Raw genomic sequence first — 20,908 nt, forward strand, 5'->3', positions numbered from 1 at the left:
GCAAGTTATTCAATTATAATCTATATCAATATATATTGCTACCTTAAACAAGTGTTACTGTTTCAAGGAGATAAAACACGCAAAAACATGCAACACATTGCACCACTTACAACATCAACATGCAAAAAGTTGTCACCCCGTGGAGGGAGGGGGAGGGGGTAAAACATCCCCCCTCGCTCGCTCGCCCTCCGTCGCTTAGCTCCTTCGCATACTCTCCCCCCCCCCCCCCGATCAAATCCTGGTTACTCCCACGAGTGATAAGGAGTACGTTAGTATTTCGAATGTAAATGTTCACATTCAAAAAGTCCAAGAACTCAACGGCTTGTTAGTTATGCACACAACATAGAGACACGAACATAGCGTTACTTACATGCATCTCTAGTCAAAGCATCCGTCAATGCCTGTTTTCCCTAAAGCATATGCAATAATGACATAGATGTATATCAATCCACGAATGGAAAAATAATTTGACCGACATTCATTACGGAAAAAAGAATGTGACGCACTTAGCCCACGATGAGTAAAATATATATGCTTGTTGTTATCAAGAAACGGAAATAATTGTATATATATATATATATATATATATATATATATATATATATAAGGAATACTGTTACTTACCAGATCAAACACGCTGCAAAGTGACCGTGATATAGAAGATCAGCTTATAGGCGGACCAGTAAATTGTGCACGGCATTTAACGACGTACTGTACATGATTAAGCGAGGGAGGGGGATGATTATTATGTCCCTTCACATACGCTGGTATAAATGAAGAACCACAAACAAGGACTAGGGGAGTTGCGGTTTAAAAAAAGATCAAGTATTATTCTCTAGCTTAGACATATTGTTTAACTGAAAGAATGTGATCTATCATTTCATCATGCCTCGGAAATGCGATCGAATATTCATCGGGATGAGAACAACACGAATACAAATACAATGTTTGCATACACATTCGGCGATCACTGCACTGTATGCCTAGCATGCAAACCAGAATGGCCTGCATTACGCGCGCCCACAATGTTAAAATACAATGTTGTAAGTACGCGCTGGCGTCCGCTAGAATCCGCTAGAATGAAATTATGAAATGTTGCAGAAGCAATCTGTGTCATTTTGAAATTGTGTGAATCATTGTTTCATCGCACAGTAAAACCAATTTCTGCGCACTGATGCAGACATACCTGGGAGTACCGTACTGGTAGGAGTCATTCGTGAAGGGTGTCAAATGATGTGGGGATTGCTGATCGTGAAAGGAGAGCGCGGACACATCTAGGATGACATCAGGGGTGGCGAGTTCCTTGACAAGGGCAATCAATATTACTGTCCGACAACCCATCAGGGCCGGCGCAGTGTTTTCAAAAGTGTGTAATGGGGGCCCACTTCTGGGTTTCATGAGCTAACAAGCAAAAAAAAAAAAAGAAAAAGAAAAAAAAAACGGCTCATCTCTTCTCCCCGTCAACTTCCGGGTTTCTTCAGCTGACAAGCAAAAAAGGTCTTCAGAGAAAAAAACATAACCTTACCACCGCCATACTTCAAGATCCCTATCTATTTCTATTTTAGTGCCACATACGTATTTCAAAAAGTGTGGGGGCCCGAGCCCCCACGGCCCCCACGGCTGCGCCGGCCATGACAATTTAGATACGCGGACAATACAAGGAAATGGTAAAAAGTTTTGTTAATTCCGCGCCAACTATTTGTTTTTGCCACATATGCCTGGTAACCGTTATATCTGGTTCCTCCTCCTCTTACCCCAGGACACTGCTACAACCTCCAAAGAATTGGGTCTTTGGACTCTCGTCACATTCACAGAAACGTGCTGTGTCTCAATGCTTACTGTTGATGTTTGTTACATCAATCTTATAAATGATGATAAGCACGATGATAAGAAAATCAATTCCATAGAACAGATTATGTATATGTTCATAATCATGATCTAAAAACGTTCATAAACTTTACAAGAGTAAACTTCCTTGAGGAAATTGTACACACAAAGTATTACGGTCTCCGGTACAGCTTCGTCATTGCGCCTTGAAAGATGTTGACATTTACTAGGTGATTTCCGAAGGATTCATGGTCGGCTGAGGGAAGGTATCCTTGCCTTCTGCTTTAACTGGTGGGGTCATTTGCGTCTTGTCTGCAAAAGCCCACAGCGGCTTCTGGCACTATCCTCTCTACAGCTCCACATCCGGTCAGCGCTTTTCTGAAACACCCTGAATGACTACTACTTGCCTTAAGTTTGCGAAGCCGCCTACATTGCAGGGGCTTCCAGGAGCGTGAGTGGAAGTGTTGCAGAAGTGTGGGATGTCCTGCGCACACGGAAAAGCAAAGAAGTTGCCAAAGGTGTCAGGAAATTAATTTCCGCGTCCAAGTTTCGGTCTCGAACAAAATGTAAGTGCCTATTTTGTTTTCCAAAGGTGTGGAAGCACTGGGAAGAGTTTGGAGTTATAAAGGCAGTAGACGAAAATATTTCAAGAAAATGCGGAAAAGTGGCGGCAATGGTCTGAGCCTCAATACATGCGAGGTTCAGGACATCGGCATTTTATAAAAAATAGGAATTCAACGAAGAAATCGACGTGACCAATTATACTTATATACAGAAGTAGAAGTTCACGCGGTTGACTGCAGATTCATCCGTATTTATTGCAATTCTGTGTTTCATGCAACCTCCATGAGGTGCAATCACCAGGGAATTACCTTTTGTCTAAAGCTCTAGACTTCCTTTTAGGATATCGAGCACTCTTTATAGAAGAATAGAATCACCAAGTGTGTATATGTATGTAATTATGACCTGAATACTCATTCATTTTTACCACTCATTCCGGATATTTGACTTCATGAGTCGAATACAGTTTCTGAAGGCTCCTGGTGAAGAGCAGGGCGAATTATCACATATCACAATCCATTCGAACCAGTGGTAACCGATTACTGTAAGTCCGAATGCTCGTTTGTGCTGTCCATCTACTACGTGTTTGAGGCCTCCTTTGCGCTGACCACTGGAGATTCATCAAGTTTCGAAATGTAAAATTTCCGAATTCCGATGAGTATAAATGAAATACGAAAAGACATGCCAAATTTGGGAGCCCTGTTCTCTGGTAAACGCAATAAAAAACTAACATTGATCGGGGTAATCATAAGGACTGGCAGGTAGTCACTGTTTTCATCGGCAGAATCTCATGTATCTGTTTGTGATTGGAGAGTAGTCCAAGGGTGATCTGACACTGACCGAAGACTTCGACAATCACCGACAACGATCCGACTTATCGGTTGGTAATCGGACACCTACGGAATACTGCTCGGATCACTCAATCAAATAAAAAAAAAATGTATATGGATGCGGTTCAACAGACCTAGTAGGCGTTGGTGGAGAAGTAACGGGTGGTATAACTGGCACTTTGGGTGGAGGCACAGGAAAGTTAGCTGTCTACAAAAATAAAGAATGGGGCATGGTCATCGAATACATGAAAAGCAATCTGCACTGAGTCATTAACCGGTCTTATTTTTCCATGTACCAACCTTCATAATCAGGATGTTGATGAAGTTTTTTTTTTTTTTTTTTGTGTGTGTGTGTTTGTGTACAGATAATATGCGAGGAAAATATGTCAAGTGCCGGTTTGGGGTTAAAAAGAAAATAAATTTAATTATCCATGAGGCATTAGATGCCACCAATTTTTTATTTCTTTATTTTCTATTATTTTGTGGGGGGGATTTCTGTCCGTTGACAGTTGTCAAACTATTGATTTCACAAATTTGAATTAAAACTGGACTGTGCAGAATATCGTTAACACTGCGATAAGTGTTGAATTTCAGCTGATCAGTTATCAAAAACGTCGTGCAGACCTCAGATTGCAATTGGTTAAGCGTGAAATCAAGGTTAATATTCGGACACATAGAAGATTCTCATCGGACGTCAGCCAGACACCAAATATAAGCGAAAAAACATACATATGACACACATCCGGGTGTCTCAACACTTATTTCAATTTCAGAGTTTTTTGTTTTGTTTTTTTCCTGGACACTTGTTATTGGACAATCTTTTCTCATCGGATAACGTCCGACATGTCTGACACTGATCTGATAGTCGACCAGCACAAATCGGATTCAGTAGACTGCGGCGCTGTGAAATTGCTATCATATCATCGCTTCGGTTGGTGGACGGAAGAAAACACACCCACACACACACACACACACACATACACACAAATTTTGCTTCCGACGATTGACCAATGAGAAAAATATATCCGTGGATTAGGTGCATTAAAGTCTTCTTCCACTGATCATCGGAGGCTCATTTGATCCCCAAAAGCACAAATGTTGGCGTCCCGATGAGTTCTGATGAAATATGACCCGAAAAGCTCTAGAGCTTCGAAACAAGTTTTACCAAGGTTGACCCTCAGAACCACGACTCAAATTAACCTGTGAATGACTGCTTAATCGTCGGAAACACAACAACCTGTTAGAAGACGTAGGCTGGACAAGCCCGATAGTTGCACAGAACAAATCTAACACACATCTGATCGACCTGACACTTTAATAGGCCTAACCCGACTGTTATCGGACTGACTCGACACATATCCGACACTGACTGGACTTGACATGACGTCAGACGATGAACTTTGCTCAGAGCTTACTCTGACTTTATAGTCAACCAGCGCAAGTCGCATTCGTCAGTCTGCAATCCGATCCACTTCCATGGGTGGCCTGAAGGGAAAAAAAAGAAGAGATGATTGTTTCCGACTAGTGACCAACGAAAAATCAATCTCTATGGAACCGGAGTATTAACTCATTCACCGTACGATCTTGCCTTATCGGGAGGTTCCCTACACATCTGTGACTGACCTGATGGTCGATAAACAAAAATCGAATTCATTCGACTGTGATACGATGCACCTTGCTGGGTGACTAGAAGCAAAATCTCTGTTTAAGACGAGTGACCGACAAGACGAAAGTTGGCCAATTTGAAATCACAAGGAAATATCTAGTCGAAACGTAAAGAAATAAATCTCGCCAAAGATTATAATATTCCCCCCAAAATAACAATAAATGCGACCCTGCACCACAAAACCGACAAAAAGTCGCCGGACATGGATTTTTAGTTAAGAGCAGATTCTTGAAAAGCTGACTGTAAGCTTTAAAATCATTTATATATAATTCAATCCAAATGGACTCCCCAAACCTATGTAAATACTGGAAAGAAAACCCACACTCTTGAAAAATTTGAACTGAGAAAAGAGGCTCTGAATTACAGGGTATATTCAAACGCTTTATCTTTACTAAACCGTGCTACCTGAGTCATGAATGGGACAAAAACACATGATGCAAACCATTGAAGCAACAAAAATAAAGGGATTGTTATATTAAACTGAAAATTAAGCGTGCTCTATTAACATATTATGTCCATGATAAATGTCAACTTTCAAATCATTAGCACAATCGTTTCAAAAGTTATTAGAGTTAAAGGTGAAGAGTGTGCAAAGGATTTTCAAAAAAAAATGAAAAGGGGCCTCTATTAAACAAAAGCCTTCTCACACTACTCTACCAAATGAAAGCGTTGTAGAAAAACTGCTGAAATCCACTTTGCCATTCACTTCATGAGCCCAAAGTCAAGAATAATGTAGAAGAGCAGCCCTTTCAAAAAAATATGGAAAACTCAAAATTGACTCGGTTAACCCATTTCACCTTTCTTGAGTCCTCACGTAAGGGGTGCGACTTTTTGTATGTTTTGTGATGCACGGTCACATAGTATAAATATATATATATATATATATATATATATATCGCCAAAATTATTTTGCTTTGGACGTCTTTCACGCTTTTAACGTTTTTGCATGTCTCCATGTCTACCAGATTACTGGATTATCCCATAGTATATACTATTTCAATACAAATCACAAGGCCCTTCTCTATCACTTTTTTTGTTCAACTTCGACGCAGTAACCATCGTAATATAATAAAACCCATGCTAAACGTCATTCTCAAAATTATCCTTTTATCGTGTGCTGCGTTTAGGCATAAAATGTTAGACACATACATGAGCGTATATTGTGATAGACTGTGATGGATCAACAGTGGAAACAGTGAGTCAACTGATGTCTTAAATCAGATTGTTTGGCATAACAAACTTATATTGTTTGACAAGCATTCGCTGTTTTATAAAGATTGGTTTGAAAGTGACATACTCTGTTTTGGAGATTTAGTAACAATAAATGGTTTCCTGTCTCTGGCATACATTGTCAGAAATTTATTTCAAAAGATGAAAATGTACGGCAATTTTTGATTATGCAGCGTTAAAAACAGCAATACAATGAGTATGGATTAACGTGATAAAGCAGGAAATGTAAGATAGTTATATCAGAAAAGAAAGTGTATTGTGTATTCCCAATCTGTGTGTTTTAAAAAAGTAATCTTCATTATGGATTAAAGCAGCAAGGCCTTGTATAATTTGATACCTTCAAAAAAAAAAAATTAACCAATACATGTTCCTTATATTGGGAAAACAGTTCCTTTTCCAAGCTGATTGGGCAAGCGTATTCACATATAATTTAACGAAAACAAACTACTATCATTTAATTTGGAACTGTTGTATAATGTATTGCCAGGGAAAAGTAATCTATTCAAATGGGGTTTAAGTAATATGATGATTTGTACCCGAACTGCGACGTAAAAGAGGACATCGTTCATGCCTTCATTGAATGCACACTTAAAGAAAATTGTTTTTTATACGTAAGGGGTTTGTTACAGGATGTATACCATGCAACAGTAACAAATATCAACGTTTCACATTTGTTGAAAGTACAGTGCAAGAGTCAGTATAGCTCGTTTTTGACGATTGCATATTGAAGTATTTATAAACTTATTTTGAAATGGAATGAAACCAGTAATGAAAAAAGAAGCTGTTTTTTAATCCATGTGTTTATGAGAAAAATTAGAACGAGAATAGAAATCAAATGTTATATGAAACATAAAAAGAACACTTAAGTTTAATGAACAATTATTACCAAACGAATTATTGAACCTCCAATGCACGACTGTGTTTGTAATCACTTTCATGTGACATCGTTATGATATTATTTTGATTGTGTATTTTGACTGGAATCCTGAATAAATCCTCAGATGAGGCAAAAGAAAAAAAAATATTGTGATAGATACATGGTAGACGAGAGGGATTCCATTTTGGGCCTTCAGGTGTCTGATAAAAGTATCATGGTGCTTTTGTCTACAGTCTATGGAGTGTCTTCTTGCTAACATGAATTTTTTATATTATTTTCACGTAACAAAACGCGCATACATAAAATGTGACAGTAATACTAGCAAATGAAGAGCTTATTGTCACAGACCTTAATCCATTAAAAAAGAAAACCATTTGGTAGTTCTTGTCATGCCTGGATAGACACTCACCATGTTCATCAAACTGACCCCAGCCACACTCTCAAAAGATTCAGGAAATTTAGATAAGAAATTTATCATTTCTTTTGAAAGGACCTAAATCAAAAATACTTTTTCTTTCAAGAGGACCTATATCTATCTTTTAATCGTCTCTATTCTGATTGGCTATTCAAAAGCCAATCAGGCTTTCCTGACCAATAAGAAATCGGCATTCTGCCACCTGAGCAGAATATGAGTATGTGTTATGTAATATTAGGTAAACCATGTCAGAGATGATGGTGATATTTAGGTGATGACTTATGGTGATTGCTTTGATGATGGTGACGATGGTGATTAAAGCAAAAAAAAAAAATAATAATAGATTTGTCCCAACATTTACATCAAATCAAAGCTTGGCATTGTTTTTTTTTTTTTTCAACAATTTCACGCACTACACGTCAATATTCTAAAAAATCTATGAAAGCTAAATTGATTTGAAAATAAAAACAATAACAAACTGTTTTCGTAAAACATAATTAAGTTGTTATCTTAAATTGATGTGGAACACATGGGTTTTACACTGTGGCACATAAAGAGTTAAGATGGTGATGGTGAAAAGAGGACGGTAAATCCTATCAACCCCCCCCCCTCTTCCACGAGATTCTTCTTGCCCGTGGATAAGGAACGGACATGTAGGCGGACTATGAAGGCAGTCCAGAAGTGCATGCTTCCCCCTTTTCACGGTCAATCGCATGCAAAAACATCGATGTTATTTTAAGACATTTATATGATTATGAGCTCCTACGTTGAGATATTTCTTATGAACTCCCTCGTGGACACATTTATCAAAAACTTCCTTGTGGAAGCAAAATCTTATAATAATGACATAGTACTGCATTGTGTGACCCTGCATGACAAAAGCAACAAAAAGAATCGAGGTACATTCGGATAATTCGTTTTTCTGTTTCCAAAACGGGAAAAGGAAAAACAGAATATTGAGCAAAAACCGTTTCTATTTTCATCATTTCAAACAGAAAAACGGTCGTATTTAATGTTTTTTTTTATCAGGGAAATAACTTTAGAAAATTGAAATTCGGGACACGAACTGTTTTTGTGTTTTACTGTTTTTTCAGTTTCTTATTTTCCCTTATATTCATAAATTCAAAATTTAACACGCTACTGATTTAGTTTTCCTGTTTTAAAAATGCAAAACTGAAAATCAAACACTGTTCTGATTTAGTTTTTCTGTTTTTGCTTTTACAAACAGAAAATTGAACAGAGTTTCTGATTTCCTTTTTCCGTTTTTGCTTTTGCAAATTGAAAATCAGAAAATTGAAGACTTCCATCAATGTTTAAAAGCGTTAAACAAGCAGAACATGCGGTGCATACATGCCTGCACCGGTGCGCAGTGTCCAGTCCATATCTCTATGGTCCCATAAGCTATACCGTGTAGAAATACCGCTACTGTACTACACTTTTATTACATTTTCTTATTTCTCGATGGAAAACACATAAAACATAACAAAATGTAATAGAATACAACATCATGTTTGGATAAATAGAAAATATAAACAAAGTACATAGCGGTCGATGTGTCATTTTTAATCAAAGTACAAGAATGCTATACAGAAACGCCATGAGACCTACTAAAATGCAAGGCCTGTTGAGCATAGGTCTCAACAAAAAGACAAGTGTTAAGAATATTGGTTGAGAAGCGCGGGTACAACTACAGACCAAACGAAATAATAAACAAAAATAATGACTTTTGATATTCGGGGTTAAAGAAGATTGTTCTCAAATATATGATAAGATGAGAACAAGTAAGCACATACTATACACTATAGTAGTTGCTTAAATAGCAATTTTGACAGAGGAAAGATAATGTGAATGCGACATGATATCATGGTTTTTAACACTACGACTTCCATTGAAAATACAAGGGAACGTGTCGGAAAACAAAAGACATGTATCAACAATTCCTATTTGTGATATACCATATCACATCAGATACCATATTGCTTGTACGTTAAGGGCAGATTCTGAAATGATGTATCATTCAATATCTGATGAGAAAAGAACATATGTTGATAGGAGGAATGTTGATCTTTCCATTAGAGTCATTTTCTGGTCAGCATAACACAAATATTTATTGACGTAGTCCACGAATGCTATACTGGATGCATACCCTCTTCTCGGGTTCCTGTATATCAGTCGACGCCAAGGAAACCTGGACAGGTATACAAGGTTTCCGTTGGGAACTGGTTGAGAAGCATGCACCTGTTCCAACTACTTTACTTGGTAATTTGTTTGTGTATTTTTTTATTTTTTTTTAATTCGAGAAGATGGCTGGATAGCAAAATTATTAGCTGCACTAGCTGGTCTTCCATGGGATCCAGAGGGTGTAAGGTGAGACCACTTTACCGGATTGTGCACCCTGCTCTTTGCAATGAATGAATAAAGCGGGATCTTTTACGTGCATGAGTTGTGACTCTCATACACACGGGACTTCCATATTATGTCCTATCCGAGGGACAGGATGGTTTGCCTCTTTGGAGGGAACGGCATAATGAGCACACACAAGATTGCAGAGGTAGACTCGGGAATTGAACCCGGACCTTTTTTTTCATAAAGGTGTTCGTAAAGTTACGTATGCCTGTAAACGACTGCAACATGAAATGGCGATGTGTGTGTGCCCATTTTTTTTCCCTGCGTGTTAAAAAGTTCGACAGTATATAAATATTTCAGCTACATTGGGGCAAAATACGGGTACATCGCACGAGTCACACGGTCCACGAGACCGACATAAAATAGAAAATTAAATGAAAAACATTGAAATTTAATTTGTATTTTATGAGTAATGGGAGGATAGAGAATTCAGCCATTGGTTGAGCATTAGCCATTGGCTGAATTTGCGTAATATGAGAGGCCGTTCCGCGCGCAATCGCCATCTTTAAAAGCTAATGACTACTGTGAAAAATTATTTCGAGATAAAATAGATCTTGTATAAACCACATTTAAAGCTGTTCAGAGTAAGGGAGGGAGCGGAGGGTGCTGAATTCTCTATCCTCCCATTACTCATAAAATACAAATTAAATTTCAATGTTTTTCATTTAATTTTCTATTTTATCTCGTAATGTACGGTAGAGAATTCAGCCATTGGCTGCGCATTAGCCATTGGCTGAATTTGCGTAATATGAGACTTCAAAGATTTCCACAGTAGTCACTGTTCACAGAAATATATAGTCAGAGAAAGTTTTTGGTCAACTTTACCTACTATGTTTACAGGACTGAATCCTGTCCCTTCCTGGAGGTCTGTTGTCCCAGAACTGCTTGTCCAAAAGATGTTGCCTGGGATGCCGGTTTCAGGTAAAAATTCCTGAACGTGGATTCATTTTTCCACCCAGCATGCTTGAGAATGTCTGCTATTCGAAAATGATTCCTCTTGGCAGATGAGGTTGCCGCCGATATCGTTGAATGTGCTTTGAAGAGATCGGTGTCGATACCTGATGCTTTCAACACAGTTTCAATCCATCGAGCGATGGTTTGCTTTGATGCCTTCCCATGAGGTTGCTTGTAGGTGACAAATAGTGCATTCACCTCCTTCCTCAATGTGATTGTTCTGTTAATGTATTCTTTAACATAGTGCACAACGCAGAGTTTCTTATCCTCGGGAAAGGCTTTCAGTGTTACTTTCACTCCCACATTCCCAGGTTGACTCTGCTTTATCAAATCAGCCACTGCTATTTCCACACAATCTTTGGACGCCTTTACATTGTCAATGGTTAGGTATGGAAGTGTTTGCACTCTTTGGGCGGAAGTCAACGCTAGTAAAAAAACATACTTTGTGTGGCAGTTGACACAGCGAAATCTTATGAGCTGGAGTTACTTGTCTGAGGTAGCTCAGCACCTTGCCCACATCCCATATGAAGCTGTATCGCGGAGTGGGTGGTCGGAGATTAAAGATGCCCTTGAAGTACCGGCAAATCCAAGGATGTGTAGAAATGGTGTATTTCTCGTCCCGTAGAAGAACAACTGATGCTAGTGCGCTCCTTGATATATTCAAGGTGCTGTAGCTTGCTCCATTTTTGTACATAGAATTAAAAAACGCAAACAAATTTCCCACCTTCGTATGGATCCAACATAAGTGACGCTCATGACAAAACCTTTGCCACTTCCTAATATACACCATATACTGCTCCTTGGTGGATTTCCTCCAAGACGCTGCCATTATATCAGCAGTCTCCTCCGTCAGTCCTTGAGCTATGAAATGTTTGCTCCAACCCTGCAACATAAGAGGGAGAGATGTGTAAGTGGATGGGGTCTACCTGTAATGGGTTGAGTTAACAACTGGTGTTTTCGCAATACCCAGGGCTCCTCCAATAGCATGTTACGTAGTACGGTATACCAGGGCTGTGTTGGCCAATTCGGCACTATCAAAATTCCCCTAGCCCCATCTTGTCTGAATTTTGGAGACACTTTGCAACTAAGCTAAATGGGGGAAACGCATAAAATTCTAGGGGTCCCCAGTCAATAGTGAATGCGTCTACTGCCCCTGCCCCTGGATCTGGTCTCCAGGAGACGTATGTTGGGAGCTGGGCATTCAGTCTGGTGGCAAAAAGGTCTACGTTTGGTAACCCATACCTCTGCACTATCTCAGTGAATATTGTCTTGTCTAGCATCCATTCTATATTGTCATTGAATTTCCTTGACATCGTATCAGCTTCTGTGTTCTTAGAGCCTGCTAAGTGAGATGCTGTTATCCAAATTTGTCGTCTACTACACCAATCCCAAATTTGCAACGCCATTTCGTTACATGCTTCAGACTTGACGCCGCCCATGTTATTCAAGTATGTCACCGCTGGTGTTGTCTAATCTCAACAGTATATGTGCATCTCTGACATTTGAACAGAAGCTTTTGAGTCCCAAACCGGCTGCTAGCATTTCCAGATAGTTTATTTCATTACCTGCTGCTCTTGCTAATTCTTGAGCATTCCATCTACCCCCTGTCTTAGATTGCAGGTCTGTGGCACCCCAACCTTGTCCACTAGCATCTGTTCTTATTTCTTTTGATACTTTCCCTGGGTACAGGGGCTTAGACACGAGATGTGCATGGGATGACCACCAAACTAGTTCCGCCTTGGCTCTATTCGATAGGCTCATATGTCTATCGAAATGTCCTTTCTGTTTTCTCAGGGCTCTGATTTTTTCCCTTTCCAGCTGCCTGTAATGCAAGGGGCCGTACTGAGATGCTGGTAAGGCAGCCACAATCTTCCCAATGACTTTAGCTACCTACCGGATACTAGGTTTGTTATTAGCAAGTAAGGATCGACATGCATCTTGAATGTCATTGCTTTTACTGGCTGGGAGGGTGATTCTCACTTCAGATGTATTTAAATGGAAACCCAGAAATTCAATCTCACGGGATGGTTCAAGTACCGATTTCTCTGAGTGAATAATGAACCCTAGACTAGTCAAAAGGTCAGTGGTGGCTTGCACTGCTGAGCGAGTGTCTGCTTTATTGTTCCCAATTATCAGTGTGTCGTCCAAGTACGACAAAACTGTGTGCCCCTGTTGTCTTAGTAAGGCAAGCACTGGTTTCAGTATTTTGGTGAACAGTCTTGGGGCGGAAGATAAGCCAGTTGGCAAAGCTTTGAACTGCCACAATTGGTTTCTCCATACGAAGCGGAGATATTTACGAGAGTCTACGTGAATGGGAATTGTGTAGTATGCATCACGGAGGTCTACTGAAGCCATATAACACCCTTTTGAGAGTAGAATACCAGATTGAATATTATCCATTTTAAAGTGTTGGTACTGAACACTTTTGTTGAGTTCGGACAGGTCAAGAATTAATCGAACTCCTCCGTTCTTTTTGGTCTCGTGAAAACCTCTGAAATAAATTCCCCTTCTTCATGGGCACATTTTTCAATGACCTGTTTTTCTTCCAGAACAAGAATCTCATGGTCAATCTTGGCTGTTTCTTCAGCATTCCGCTTGTAAGAACGCAGAGGTTTTTCTCGAGAAGGGGGAATTTTTTCTGGGTCAAATTCTATTGTATAGCCTTGAACTGCTTGAATAATGTGTGAGTCTCTCGTGATATTTTCCCAAGCAGGGAAAAATGGCTTCAGACGACCTCCGACGACAGCTGGTGTTGTAACTAGATCGTTATCTATGTTGTGTTCATAGTCACCTACTTGTTCTATTTCCTCCCCTGGCTTTGGCTCTGCCTGTGGAAGGTTGGCTGCTTGTTGCCACCCTCCCTTGCTGCTGTCGGTGTGTAAGTGTGAGGAGGATTTCGAGGTCTCCCACTCCAAGCCTTCCCTAAAAAAGGCTGTGCAGATGAACCGGCCATGGGGTTGGGATGTGATGTTCGGCGGTCATAACCCCTCCCCAACGGGCGGGTGAACCCAGTCGACGTGTATTGACGGCGAGATGTCACATCCGGTTTCTTGTACGGCTGGAACCGTGATTGCTCTCGTTTGAAGTGTGATTTCATCATGCGTGACATTGTTTTCCTTTGTTCTTGGATCTCTTTCACTTGACGCCCCAGGTCATCTCAAAACAAGTACTTTGCCACTTTGTGAGAGGGCTTGCACTGGTGGTGGAAATTTGAGTTCATGTCAGGCTTTATGCTGTCCTTTCTCATGCAGTTGAGGGAGAAGTTTGCATCGCAGAGAAAAGCCATAGCATCCTCCTGAGCTTCAGACAAAGTTGCTGGAAGGGTACGAGCAAACGCGTTTATCCCTTTCAAGAGGGATGATTGGATCATTTGTATAGTTTCAGATCCCTGTGTCTCGTCCCCGTGGAGATGTTCTCCCAGATAGTGCTGTTCACTTTAGGGGTTTCTAGACATGTGCAGGTAGATGGGCAGGGGTAGCGAGTTGCTGCTTCGTCGAGAGATTTCTGGTCAAGTTTTTGTCCCATCATATACACAATGGTGTCCGCGACATCCTCATCTAGTGGTTCCCCTATCCCGGACGGAGCCACGAATTTCTGAGCCATTCGTGGTATCTGGAATTCTGGCCGTTTGTCTTTATTTGCCTCCTGTAGGCCTACGTCCGAAAACAAGCTGACCGCGTCATCGCGGTTTGCCGATAGGAAATCAGCCACGCTGCGATTACCCGCCAATTCTGTGACGGGTGGTGAGCTGCTTCCCCTTTGTGTGTCGCAGTCGCCATATTCACTAAAAACAATCCCGCGGCGTGTTGGCATGTTGTTCTCCATGATGAGGAGAGCTCAAAGTCTCGATCATTTTCTCTAACATTGACTCGAGTTTCCCAATGCGGGACATAACCTCCGTGCTATTTTCCGCTGTAGTCACAGTCGGGTTGGGAGCGGTAGCAGCTGGTGTGGGCGGGTTCGGCTGTGCCTTCCCCGAAGCCGCGGGGCGGGATGCCTTAGGCCTCCCGCCGCTAGACAGAGTTTTGCCTGCAGCCTTCTTCTTTGCTGCCGGAGCTGGGCTGGCCTTAGGCTCACACAGCTCGGTATCTTTTTTGGCTTTTGCCTTCTCCAATTTGTCAGCTGGTTCATCCATGCTGAGAACGATAATCACGCTTGTAAGAGAGCACGAATTCAGTTCCGTATTTCCGCAGATTTCGATGATATTTTCCGATTTTTCGGTCAGATAAAAATCGCTTCGCGATCGAACATTGCGCGGGAACGAAGATGGCGATTGCGCGCGGAACGGCCTCTCATATTACGCAAATTCAGCCAATGGCTAATGCGCAGCCAATGGCTGAATTCTCTACCGTACATTACGAGATAAGATATTCATACAACCCACGACTTATATGGCTAATGAGTAATACATCCCATCGGTAGAGTCGGTCTCGTGAGCTTTGTTTGTGTAGTGTCGATCTCGCGAGCCTTTACTGCTTTAAGTGTCGAACTCAACGGCTGCATAACTCGTGGGTCTGTTTTTGTTGATGCCGAACTCTTGGGCTATATAACTAGTGGGCTGTATGACTTGTGAGCTGTATGACTCGTTGGCTGTATGGATCGTGGGTGTCAGTCTCGTGACGTGAATCTAAAAATACACTTTCAAACAATTTTTTTTTTAAACCCACTTGGCTTGCCACATTCAAGTCTCTCTGAAGATCATGCGTAACTTGGCGAACAGCTTAATGACACAGGGCCCCTGGTTTCATTGGATCTTGAGACAGACGAGCTACCGAATTAATACCGAAATTACCGCCTTCAGATTGCTGCTATGCTGGGCAAATCGGCTTTCTTGTAATGCAGATAGGCCTATAGGGTTATAAATGTTGACGAAATTCTAAGGTATAAAATGGCTACTTAATCCAAAAAAGTACTGATATTATGTTATTCCTATATCAGGAAACGTATCTAGTAGCCAACTGAATAGTTTAAGGATTCAAGCTCTTTAAACGAAAAGAACAATCATTTTTACGCTTCATTTTACGGGAATGACGTGTACAAACTGCGACTTGCCTTTAGGAACACCTTTAGAAGTCAATAGCTGACTTGCGACGCTTGATGCTTGTGACGGAACTCCCCCTGTGGACGTGTTCGATTTACACAGACAAAAGAATGAAAACACAATGTATACATTATAATGATGGTTTCGTTCTGGTTGATATGGCGATTGAGCTTTTAAGTTTTTCAGAGACAATTAGAAACCACGTATGTGAACTATTAAAGAGCACACAATTCTAAGAAGACTAAAAAGTTTAATTCATGAAAATCGTTTTTTTTTTATGGCTGTGATTACCAAAAACAAAAAGTCATTTAAATAGGTAGGATCCTACTTTTATAAGAACAACTCCGTTTATTTTTTGTTTATTTGAAGAGTTAGGTTTCAAGAGGTACTACATCCATAATTTCAAGTTCCGAGAAAAACGTGATTGTTTAAATTAAATTTAGCAAGCTGAGACTCAATGATATTTCCCCCTATCACACTGTTATAATATACAACATTAAAACCACTCCGTAGGAAAATCCAGGTCCATTCATTTATTTTCTAATGAATTGATTTTTTTTTTTTTTAATATTGCTGTGGATGTAGTATACTTTTTGAAACCGAAATTGGATGTAGCTCCTATTGAAACTGAAATTTCACATAAGAGAGATATATTCAATTTGATGTCATGACTTGTTTTGCAGATTGGGTTTTTTTTTTTCCGGCAACGGTGTTGATGGTGATGGGATACGAGGTTAAGGGGGAGGGGGTAGGTAATTGACAAAGCCCTGCCCTATTAACAATAGTGCACAGCTAATGTCCCACTTCTCCCTTGCTGACCAATATTTTAAATGAATGATTGCCATTGGTCATACACATGGAAGTAATTTTCACATGCTTCGAATGCTCTTGTTCCATCGAGCATGGGGTGTGGGGGCGATCCATTATGCATAAACGGTTACAGAAGGGGAGTGGTCACAACTTGTCACCAGTGGATTTCTCTCTTCCCTTATTTCCTCTTGTTTTTTTCTCTCACAGGCTTTATTTTGTTTTCCTTCTTTGTATTATTATTTTTTTTCTATTTTTCTCTCAGTGAATTCTCCCTTTACGTATCTCAAGAATACTGTATTCATTGTCTTTTTTTCTACATTTTTTTTCAATGGAACTTAGAAGGGAAAAGCTGGAAAAGCAGCATCTGAATGTGCTGTATCTTGTCAATGCTGTAATTCATTACATGAATTTCTTTCTGGTATGTTCTTTATTAGGTAACATAAAATCTGATGATGTAAAAGCTGATAAAATCAAGATGGTCGATGAGTAACATAACCACCTTTACTAAACACAGAGGTAAAATGTAGCATTTACAAGAATAGATATGGATCTAGGGTTCAAAGCTTCATGCGACTATGTACTTTCCAGCCCTGGTACTTAACATTCTGCACGTATAGAAAAGCAAAGCATACCCACAGGTAAAGCACTGTTGGTAGGGATGTCAGGATTTCATGCCATGTATTTTTACACTTAACAAAGTAACATTGCTTTCAATCTAGTTGTCACACACTTATTAGCTGTGAGCCATTTATATAAGGCATAGTCCATACCTACAAAGTGTTTGTGATAAATCTGGGGACAATTTATGGCTCAAACTCAGCACTTTAGCAGTCAGTTTACGCATAGTACCGGTAACTCACAGTGAACGCAGTACGCGGGATTATATGAACGACGCGAAATTTCTCTAATTTATCCGCCGTGTCTCCTTCGCTGTTGTCTATTCCTAATCCTTTTCTTGGGATGGTTTGTTTTGTCAATGAGTTTTCCATCATTTGCGTGGTAAATTTAACAGAAAGCCAAAAAGCCAAAAGCCCGCTTCTACTGTTGACAGATTACGTCAGTTCACAAGGTAAGGGTTCAAGTCAATACTACTCACAGATTGGTCAATTTTCTGAGGATTGGAGTTGATGTAGTACTTTTTGAAACCGAACTTAAACGGATGTAGTAACTTTTAAAACTGAATTGATTTTAAAAAGTAGTTTTTAAACACTTTCTGGTTGGAAATTCAGCGTTTTGTTAGGGTAAGTGTAAAGACGTCCTAAAAATGAGTACATCCACACCAAAAAGTAGATTTCGATGAAAAAATGGATGTTCTACCTTTTGCAACTGAGCTCTTTATTAATTCAGCCATTTTCAAATCAATTTCTATCAAATCCACTTTTTATTCCTCTTAGCATTGCATGCTCTTTAATATTTCATAAAAGTGGTTTCTAACTATCTCGTAAAAAAAGTTATAACCTAAATCACCTTTCAGCCATAACTATACCAGCCCTTTATTAGCATCGTTTGTAACGCAGTCTCTTCGGTTCGTATCAGCTTTTCCTTTCATAAACACTAAAGTGTTCTGTGAAGTTTGTAGGGGACACAATACATTTCGTATGATCAGAAGTTCCTGGGACTGCACCGTATTCGACACTACAATTGAGTCAAAATTGTTGCAACTCACGTGTTTTTTTTTACGTTTTCACCTTGCAGTTACGGGTTAAGATATATATGTACTATATGATCGCGGACAGTACATGAAATAAAATACGCACATGTAGGCACTACTACAATCCAGAGCCAACGAAAATGAGTTAGCACGTGTATCTCTGCTTGTGCACACATTAATTGTTAACTTGATACATAATTTCCAGTTCAGACTGGAAATTCAACCTATCTGACATTTTCACTTTTTGCGTGTGTCTCTGTGTGTGTGTCATGGAAATTAAGTAACAAGGGGTGTTCTCGTATTCTATAAGTATGCGTGTGTGTGTGTGTGTGTGTGTGTGTGTCAAGGTATCGATTGACATTGTTGTTCTGCGTGAATTTAGCCTTCCGTGAATAGGCCTAACGTATTTCGTAAAATGTTTTTCAGTTGCTTTATATTTATAGGCACTTCACTCATTTTCAAAGCGACATAATGTATCGGCTTCCTGACGCAAGTTTTCATGCAATTAATGTTCGAACATAGAATGTTTATAGACCTTTACTTGCGCAAACTAGCAGATGTCCAGTTGTTAATTTCCAGTCATTGTTTCGCATAAGTATATATATATATATATATATATATATAGTATATATATATATATATATATATATATATATATATATATATACAGTGTGTCTCTAAAAAAAGGAAACCCAACTTCAACGGCAAATTTTCAGAAAACTATTTATGGTTAGATAGTCCAATAAGTCCTCTGTCCAATGACACCATGTAGGTTATGTAACTCTCATGCATGACTGAGCATGATTCAACTTAGTGAATGGGTGTGAAATCATCACTGTGGCAAGTTCCGTGACCAGCATACTTTCTCACATTGTACCAGATGGCTCTTTTTGTTGAAGACTGCCTGTCGGGGAACTGCACCCGAAAAGGCCATTGAACGTCCACGAAACATCTTGTTTCCTGGTATCGAGTTACCAGGAATACTCTCTGCTCAATTGTCAACTGTTCCATGTTTGGAAAGCATGTGAAGTGTAAATGTGTCCGGAACAACCTTTGCTGAAATTGTTACGTAATTATAGGCTTAACATGTGACAAAAATTTAACTTCAAATATGCCCTGAATGCATGACAATAGCAAGAAATAACTTGCCACAGTGATGATTTCACACCCATTCACTAAGTTGAATCATGCTCAGTCATGCACGAGAATTACATAACCTACGTGGTATCATTGGATAGAAGACTTATTGGTCCATCTAACCATGAAAAAACAATGTGCAAATATTTTATAGTTTTCTGATAATTTGCTGTTTAAGTTGGGTTTACTTTTTTTAGAGACACACTGTATATATATATATATATATATATATATATATATATGAAGAGTTTGTTCGCAAAAACCGGTAAGTCCATTTTTGAAGATTTTGAAGTACGGTCTCTGTCATAAAGTACAAAATAATACCTTTTAAATGATATATTGGTCACTACTTATTATAAAGGGACATTTTTAAAGTTATGGTGAAAAGAAGCGTACATTTTCGTATCATTTTCTTTATTTTTCTTGACCTTTAATCGCAAATATCTCCATTTGGCAAATATGGACTTATCGGTTTTTGCGAGCAAATTTTTCATATATATATATATATATGTATATATATATATATATTATTATTATTATTATTATTATTATTATCATTATTATTATCATATATACATGTGTGTGTGTGTGTGTGTAAAACCCTGCATTACAAAACCATCTAAAAGTCGCGCGCATTGATTTTGTTGCTGGGACTGAAAATAGGTGAAATGGGTCAACGCAGCCCATCTTGAGTTTATCATATTTTCTGAAAGAGGAGGTCTTCATCTACAATATTCTAACACGGAAGGAAATTGTGTTTTTCAGTAGTTTTTCCCAAACACCTTTTGGTAGAATAGTGTGATTAGGTGTTTCTCTTAGAGTATTCTCTTCACTTCGTAAAAAAAAGTGTTCAGACTCTTCACTTTAAATCCCAGTAAAATTTAAAAGAATCATGCTACTACTTTCAAAGTCGGTACTAATCATTTGCATAATGTGTCAATGAAGCACATGCAATTTTAGCTTAATCTCACTATCTCTTCATTGTTGTTGATCCGGTGAATAAACCCATGTTTTGTTTTTGTTTTGCTTTGTTGTTGTTGTTGTTTTTTGTTTTTTTTTGTTTGTTTGTTTGTTTTTTGGCTTATTTTTTAGGGGGGGGGAGAACGGGGGCATTCATCGCACAGCTAGCACGGCTTGGTAAAGATTCAGCGCTTAAATAGACTATGTACTTGAGCGACTCTTTTCTCAGTTCACACTTTCCAAGTTGTGTGCTTTCTTTCAAATGTTAGAATAGGTTAGGATAGTTTATTTGAATTGAGTTATACATTATTCTAAAGCTTAAAGTCTGCTCTTTCAGAGTCTACTCTTAACTATAAGTCAATGTCTGGCGACTTTTTGTTGGTTTTGTGGTGCAAGGTCACATACATATCGTCCAAACCCTTCAAAAAATCGTCAGTGGTAATCAAATGGTAATGAAAGGTACCTGCCAATGGTGAAGGGTAATTGAATAGTAAGTTTCCAGTGGTCAGTGATAACTGTCAATGGTGAAGGGTATTTATATAA

The 20,908-nt window shown here is 39.2% G+C and overlaps 2 pseudogenes; both read right to left on the reverse strand.

Moving 5' to 3' along the window:
• Positions 1 to 10,646: 10,646 nt before the first annotated feature.
• On the reverse strand, positions 10,647 to 11,658 carry LOC140230264 (uncharacterized; annotated as a pseudogene).
• Positions 11,659 to 13,566: 1,908 nt separating this feature from the next.
• Positions 13,567 to 14,901, reverse strand: LOC140230227 (uncharacterized; annotated as a pseudogene).
• Between the last annotated feature and the right edge of the window lie 6,007 nt (positions 14,902 to 20,908).

Source organism: Diadema setosum, chromosome 6 (assembly GCF_964275005.1).
Source record: "Diadema setosum chromosome 6, eeDiaSeto1, whole genome shotgun sequence".
Lineage (NCBI taxonomy): Eukaryota > Metazoa > Echinodermata > Echinoidea > Diadematoida > Diadematidae > Diadema > Diadema setosum.